Here is an 8,686-nt window from a genome sequence, read left to right on the forward strand (position 1 = left end):
TCTAAGCAAGGAGAGAGCCTGAAAGTAACAGACCAGAAAGGAACAGAGACAATATACAGTGATAGTCACCTTACAGGCTATGCAATGGCACTAAATTCATATCTTTCAGTAGTTACCCTGAATGTAAATGGGCTAAATGCCCCAATCAAAAGACATGGTGGGGGTGGTCAGAATGGATAAAAAAAACAAGACCCTCTGATTTGTACTTCCCTGATGCCCAAAGAACAAATGATCCAATCAAGAAATGAGGATTTCTTCAGAAGACATCAACAGACATTTCTGCAAAGAAGACATCCAAATGGCCAACAGACACATGAAAATGTGCTTAACATCACTTGGCATCAGGGATATACAAATCAAAACCACAATGAGACACCACCTCACACCAGTCAAATGGCTAAAGTTAACAAGTCAGGAAATGACAGATTTTGGCAAGGATGTGGAAAAAGGGTTACCCTCCTACAATGTTGGTGGGAATGCAAGCTGGTGCAGTCACTCTGGAAAACAGTATGGAGGTTCCTCAAAAAGTTGAAAATAGAGCTACCCTACAACCCAACAATTGCACTACTGGGTATTTACCCTAAACATACAAATGCAGGGATCCAAAGGGGCATGTGCACCCAATTGTTTATAGCAGCAATGTCCACAATAGCTAAATTATGAAAAGAACCTAGATGTCCATCAAAAGATGAATGGATAAAGAAGATATGGTGTATATATAAAATGGAATACTATGCAGTCATCAAAAAACAAAACCCTGCCATTTGCAACAACATGGATGAAACTAGAGGGTATTATGCTAAGCGAAATAAGTCGATCAGAGAAAGAGAATTATCATATGATCTCTCAGATATGAGGTATTTGAGAAGCAGGGCAGGGGATCATAGGGGGTAGGGAAGTTAAAAATGAAACAAGATGGGACCGGGGAGGGAGACAAACCGTAAGAAACTCTTAATCTCAAGAAACTCTTAATTTCCCATGGAATCTTGGCTGTCAATAGCTGTCCTCCTTTGGACTTGAAAACCACCTCTCTGTCCCTTTCCACATTCACTAAACCCATAATGAACAGCCTCATCCCACCCAGAATTTACTTTTGCTGTCCCTGCAGAGAGATGTTAGAGCATAACAGAGAACCAAGCTGTCCTTAAGCATCACAGGATTGTTCTCTTCCTAGCAGCCTGGCCTGTATTTTCCCATTGAATATAATGTGTCTCCTAACACACTTTCTACCTTTGATTCCTAAAATCCTCATTTCTTCACCCTCACCATCTCATCCTTGTTCATTTTTTCCTTCCAGTTTCTAGCCAATTTTTCAGAATCACACAAAGACATTTTTATGTATATATATAGAAAAAACACATGTAAGTATACTACCTAACAAACCTACTTGTGTATGTTTCATTGTCCATTTACACATACTTAAGGTTTCTCTTATTTTAAAAAATAAAGAGTACATCCTTTATGTTTATATTTTTGCTTTTTTATACTGCCAAGATTCCATGGGAAATTAAAATAATATAAAATTGGAAAAATAAAACTGATTAAAAAGAACAAAGTAAAATATATACACAAAAATGCAAGTGATTTAAAACCAAAAAATAATTATAAAAATGATTTTTAAGGTCACTGTTTTTATTTTATTTTATTGCCTCTTTTTTTAATCATTTTACTTTTTTTCCAACATGATAAGTGCCATTTCTAGCAAGTTCCCGGGTGATGTTGATGTTATGGTCCTGGGACTACACTTTCTAAAACACTCATCCAGAGACATCCTTGCCTATATTTATCAGAAGATGTGTACAAAAGTATTCATCCCCTATTCTTCCACCACTATGCCCACCTCCCCTCTGGTAACCATCAGTTAGTTCTCTATTGTTAAGAGTCTGTTTCTTGGTTTGTCTCTCTCATTCTCCACATGTTCATTTCTTCTATTTCTTAAATTCCTCATATGAGTGAGATCATATGGTATTTGTCTCTCTCTGACTGACTCACTTCGCTTAGTATTATAGAGTATAAAATGATTTAAACATATAAAACAATAATATAACAAACACCTATGAACATACCATCCAACACAAGAATGGTTGGAGTCTCTTTGTTTGCCCAGTTGTATTCTCCTTTTCTCCCCATTAGCCTGAATTATGGTTTATTCTTGCATATATATATATACATTCCTAAACAACTTACTCTTGAGAGTTAACAATTTTAAAAGTTTATATTAGTGGTATCATAAAGTACATACTCTTCTGAAATTTGTTTCTTTGCCCAAAATTATATTGGGATTTATCCATGATGTCATATAGCTCTAATTTATTAATTTTCACTGCTCTATAGTACTTCTTTTAGTACATTACAATTTCTTTATTCATTTTCCTGTCAGTGGATATCTAAGTTGTTTCAATGTTCTTGCTATTTCAAGCCATAAAACTACGAACATTTTTGTACACATCTCCTTAGAAACTAGGCAAGAATCCCTCTAGACTAGTGGTTTTCAAAGTATGGTCCCAGGACGAATATCATCAGCAGCACCTGGAACTTGTTAGAAATGCAAATTTTCGGGGCGCCTGTGTGGCTCAGTCAGTTAAGCTTCTGCCTTTAACTCAGGTCACAATCCTGGGGTCCTGGGATGGAGCCCCAGTGTGGGCTCCCCACTCGGTGGGGAGTCTCCTTCTTCCTCTCTGCAATCTCTCTCGCTCTTGCTCTCTCTCAAATAAATAAATAAATAAAATCTTTTAAAAAAAACGTAATGCAAATGTTCAGGCCCCACCCAAACATACTGAATCAGAAACCAGTCTGGGTCTCAACAAGCCTTCCACGTGATCATGATGTATACAAAAGTTTGAATCACTGCCGTAGGCTTACCAAGAAGTAGAACTACAAGACTATGGGATACACAAATTTCTCTTTTACTAAGTACTCCAATTTGCTTCAAAAGGGTTTGTACCAGTTTACGATCTCAACAATAATGTATGAGAATTCCTACTGTTCTAGAATTTCCCCCACACTTGGAGTCACCAGAATTTTTCATTTTAGCTAGTCCAGTGGTTATAAAATGGCATCTTATTGTGCTTTGTACAATTATTAATAAAATTGCCAACAGCATTTATCGACAGGTCTTTGTGTGAACATGTTTTATTTCCTCTAAAGTAAAAACCTAGGAGTGGAAATACCGGGCAGGTTTAAGCTTATAGGAAGCTGCCAAAACTTTCTACGTAGAGATAGATTATCTGACCAAGCACATGGTTGTTCAGGATAAATACATTTCTCAGATTTCCTTGCAGTAAGGCGTGGTCTTGGCCCATGTAAGTGGATGTAAGGCAAAGTGTCATCTGGTTACCATCTCCTATATGTCACTCTTCCCTTCCAGATGGCATTTGACAGTGGCCTTCTAGAGACAACATTATTATTGTCTGCCCCTATGGGAGGAAATTTCAAGTTGGAGAAAAGTCAAGAGTCATATCACGATAGGTTGTATTTTAGGATGGCTTATACACGCTGCTGGTCTTGGAACAGAGCTGATGTGTACTGTAACCCACATGTTAGCTTGGGCCTCTTCTACTCAAGATCTAGAAAGGATTGTTTCAAACTCACTAATACACAAAGAGAAAAATCCAAAGACTTCCTCAAGATACCTGCAAATTCTGGGGGCGCCTGCGTGGCTTAGTGGGTTAAGCCTCTGCCTTCGGCCCAAGTCATAATCTCAGGGTCCTGGCATCAAGCCCCACATTGGGCTCTCTGCCGGGCAGGGAGCTTGCTTCCCCCTCTCTCTCTGCCTGCCTCTCTGCCTACTTGTGATCTCTCTCTCTCTCTCTCTCTCTCAAATAAATAAAATTTTTTAAAAAAAGATACCTGCAAATTCTGCCAATTTTTACATTAGTTCTAGCTTTGGAGTCCCACGTCTGTTTGTTGAGCTCTGCTAATGCACTGTCTTGCTGTACTTCTGGTGTCATCTCGATTTCTGGTGTTGCTGTGGAAGTGGGACTTAGATGTTTTCCTTGTTTTCCATCCCAAAATCACATACAGGACTTTCCCAGGTTCTAGAAACCTGTCTTAAGCAACAGCTGGTATCTTTTGCCCCTTGTTTATTCCTCTCTCCACCTTCCATCTGGAACATGGATGCTACCTCAGACTATGGAGATAAAGGTACCTCCTAGGAATTGGAGAAAAGTAAGTTGGAAGGAATAAGGGTCTAAGAGAGTTTTTGTTTTCTTTTTTTTTTTTTTTAAGATTTTATTTATTTATTTGACAGAGAGAAATTACAAGTACACTGAGAGGCAGGCAGAGAGAGAGAGAAGGAAGCAGGCTCCCTGCTGAGCAGAGAGCCCGATGCGGGACTCGATCCCAGGACCCTGAGATCATGACCTGAGCCGAAGGCAGCGGCTTAACCCACTGAGCCACCCAGGCGCCCCGAGAGTTTTTGTTTTCTTTTTGTTTTGTTTTGTTTTGTTTTGTTTTGTTTTGTTTTGGGTGGGTGTTGTGGGGGTTTTTGGTTGTTTTTGTTTTGTTTTGTTTTTTAGGTTTTGTTGTTGTTTTTGGTTTTTTTTTTTTTTTTTTGAGAAGAGATACCCTCTCAGCCCTTGGTTGTTTGTTTCTAAACTTTGCATAAAAGAGAAATAAATTCCTTGCTTAAATCACTTTATTTTGAATTTTTTGTTACTCAAAGCTGAACTATATCCTAACTAAGACATACAAGATGCAAAAAAACAGTCCATCTGCAACATATGTTAAAAAAAAAAAAAGTCAAGAGTATTAAGGATAGTGACTCAGTATGAATCATTCATGTTTTGAGGCTACCAAATGAGCCAAAGTTAACCTTAGGTCACAATTATTTGTTTATTTATTCTCCTTGATTCATTCAGCCTTAAACGAGGTCCTGTGTTTCTAGATCTTCATAACCTTATATCTTCATAACCCTATAATCTTAATTCTTTTTTCTTATGGTTTCTCTCTTATCACCTTCTAATTTCACTTTTGCCACTAACCACCTTATTCAGCATTTTCCAATTCCTATTCCCAAAAGAGAAAATCCAATAGATTTAGCTCAACTTTTCTTTCTAGGCCAACTTTAGGTCTCTGAACAATCTGCAAATTAGGTGCCCTCCAGACATCTCTGGTCTAATCAGCTATGGTTGAAGAAGAATATGCATTGACCCTTCAGAAAATATTGTGACTTGGGAAGCCTGGGTGGCTCAGTCAGTTAAGTGTCCAACTCTTAATTTCAGCTCAGGTGATGATCTCAGTCAGGGTTGTGGGATAGAGCCTCATGACGGGCTCTTCACTCAGTAGGGAGTCTGCTGGAGATTCTCTCTCTCCCTCTCCCTTTGCCCCTCCCCCCACCAGCTTACCCTCTTGCTTGCTCTCTAAAATAAATAAATAATTCTTAAGAAGAAAGAAAGAAAGAAAGGAAGAAAGAAAGAGAAAAAATACTGTGACATGAATAGTCTCACTCTGAAAGAGCTATAAATATAGTGGTACTGTGACTTTCAGGTCTAGTATTGTAGGAAGCTTGACTTGGCTAATGGAGCCAATTATGGAAGGCAGCTTTGGTACTTCTTGATTTCCTTAGTGCCTAGCACAATGCCTGGTTCCCTAGAAACCCTTAGAAAATGCTTCCTGAGTGAATTTAAGATAGCTATTCACTGATGGGACTGAGAGATGGGAAACATATCAAATTCCCAAATTCCATATGTCATTTCAAAATTGGCATGTAGAGCCAATGGTCTAGTTTAATATTTCTCTGAACTTCAATGTTAAAAAAAGAGAGAGAGAGAAAGAGAGAGAAAATCAACACAATCACAGGGAAGGTTTGTTTTTTTTTCCTTTCCTTTAGAAAGCAGCTGTCAGTTTAACTTATCCCAAAATACTGTCAGTGATGAGCATGACTGAAAATGCGTTTTATCTGTAATTAGAGAGATTACATTAAACACTATTATTTGCAGACACACATTGAATTAACCCTAATCGAGGCTAGCAAATAGTAGAGCCTGCCTATTTTTTGCCCCAAAATTTTTAGAAAATTGTGACAGTTGACACACGAGGGACAATGCTGACTAGATTTCTTTCCATCAAATACCAGACAGTAATTGTAATTGCCTTTAAAAATGTTTTAAGCAGTTTTGTTAGTAAATCAGAAGTTGCCACAAATCATGCTGAATAGTTTCTAAACATGGGGGTTGTTGACTGTGCATTCCAATATGAGTTTAATGAATTGATTTTCTAGGGAATTTAACTTTGCATCTGTTTTCAGGTGTAATTAATTCACTCTGATTAATGTGATTAGCATGGATATCAGTGGATTACACATGATGCCCTTTATTTATTCACTTATTTTTAATTTGCCACACTGTCCATTGGGAAATTATATAAGTATTTTGGGGGGAAACATCTTTCTGGTGACTCTGATCACATTGGATTACTGCATAGCGGAATCCTGGCAGGAATTTACTAATTATTCACGGGCTGTGCAGCAATGTACTTTTGTTTGAAGGACCCATTAAAGTTTACACAGTCCTTGCTTTTAAAAAGCTTGTAATTCAGAAGGGAAGATGAGACAAATGGTCCAATGTAAGTCACTCACAAGGAAGAATGTCTGTCCTCAGATTCTTCTTTGTCTGAGCACCTGTCACCTACTCTCCTTAAATAATGCTATTCCTTAGAATGGGCCCCCTCTTCTCTAATGCCTTCCACTATCTTGAACAGTCCTATTCCACTTCAACCACCTTGAAGCATGAATATCCCCAAATCTAAATGTCTACCTCACAAAGCTATATGTCTAATTCATATATGGAATGTAAGAAACAAAATGTTGAACATAACAGGGGTGAGGGTGGGGATAGAGAGGGAAACCATAAAGGAGACTCTTGACTATAGGGAACAAACTGAGGGTTGCGGAAGGGGAGGGCGGTGGGGGAGATAGGTTAAATGGGTGATAGGTATTAAGGAGGGCACTTGTGACAAGCACTGGGTGTTGTATGTAAGTGATGAATCACTAAATCCTACACTTGAAACTAACATTATGCTGTATATTAACTAACTAGAATTTAAATAAAAACTTGAAAGAAAAATAAGAAGAAAGAAAATCTTCTCTGGAGAGAGCATTTCTGCATTAGAGGCAGTATAGACACTACATCAAAAACTAATGATGTACTGTATGTTGGCTAACTGAATATAATAATAAATTAATAATAAATAAATATGTAAAAAGAAATAATGATACACCACATGATTTAGTATTTTTTCATCCATCAGCTATGTATTGAGTGCCTGCTCTCTGCTAGGCACAGCGTAAGGCACTGAGCTAGGCTCTGAAATATAATGCTGAGTAAAACCATGGTATGATGATTTTTATTTCTTTTGTATACATCCTCTTTATTGATTCACCAGTCGAAAGACACTTGGGCTGCTTCCGTAGTTTGGCTGTTGTTGATAATGCTGCTATAAACATTAGGGTGCATGTATCCCTTTGAATTGGTATTTTTGTGTCCTTTGGGTAAATATCTGGTCATGAGATTGCTGGATCCTAGGGTAGCTCTGTTTTTAACTTTTTGAAGAGCCTCCATACTGTTTTCACAGTGGCTGCACCAGCTTGCATGCCCAGGAACAGTGCGAGAGAGTTCCCCTTTCTCCAAATCCTCGCCAACACCTGTTGTTTCCTGTGTTGTTAACTTTAGCCATTCTGACTGGAGTGAAGCGATATCTCAGACACAATGAGGTTTTAAAATGTGAACCCAGGCAATCCATTGAGACTTAGATATCTCATCTGTAAAATGGAGACAATGATGCCATTATATAATATAGATCCCACAAGAAATATCAAATAGAAGACTATATTAAGATCTTGTTCAGTGTCTGTCTCATTGACTCTCAATAAGGATATTCAACAAATGGCAGTTAGTTCTTACTTTTGTTAGAACTAGCCACTCTAAAGTGTTATGCAAATGCTAGTTGCAATTATTTTTAGCATTATTTCATAGGCTCCTCATTCAGCTTACCCAGGTAGTCAGTTAGGCTTTCACAATATGAGAATAGACCCCAAAAAACTGAAGACATGGCAGAACGTTGGGGGTTGTAGAACATAGAGTTTCTTTAAGATTATAGGGGTTTAAGTGTTAGTAATAATTTGCAAACTTCCCTCCAAAAACCTATTCCATGTTGACATACTATTTGATTAATTGTAATTCTTCCAGATAAATTGCAGTTGGCTCAGAAGCCAAAAAAAAACAAAAAAAAAACAAAAAAAATACCAAAAAACCCAAAACCAAGAAAATATGATCATTCTTATGATATTCTAAGATTTCAAGTATCACCTTGTTGGAAAGGAAAGGGATATGGAGATAAAAAGAAAACTCCTATTTATTCTTAAAGACTGAATGAGGTACCACCAAACAATAGAATGCTAAAATTCCTATGGAAATGGTACAGATTTGCATTTATTGATATGAGAAAAACAACAAAGACGGCAATATATATGTATGTCATTTTGATTTTTTAAAATAGAATAAGGCTTATTTATATGTCTCAACATAGAAAAAAGTCTGGAAAGATACACACCAAATTGTTAACAGTATTTCTTTCTTTGTGAAATAATTATGATACTAATTCAAAGATTAGTCAGTGGTTTCTAGATTTTATCTGATGACTAAATAGGATGGGCATAATAAGCATTTAGGAAAAAGAAAATGCGTCC

This window comes from Mustela nivalis (assembly GCF_964662115.1).
Source record: "Mustela nivalis genome assembly, chromosome: 13".
Classification (NCBI taxonomy): domain Eukaryota; kingdom Metazoa; phylum Chordata; class Mammalia; order Carnivora; family Mustelidae; genus Mustela; species Mustela nivalis.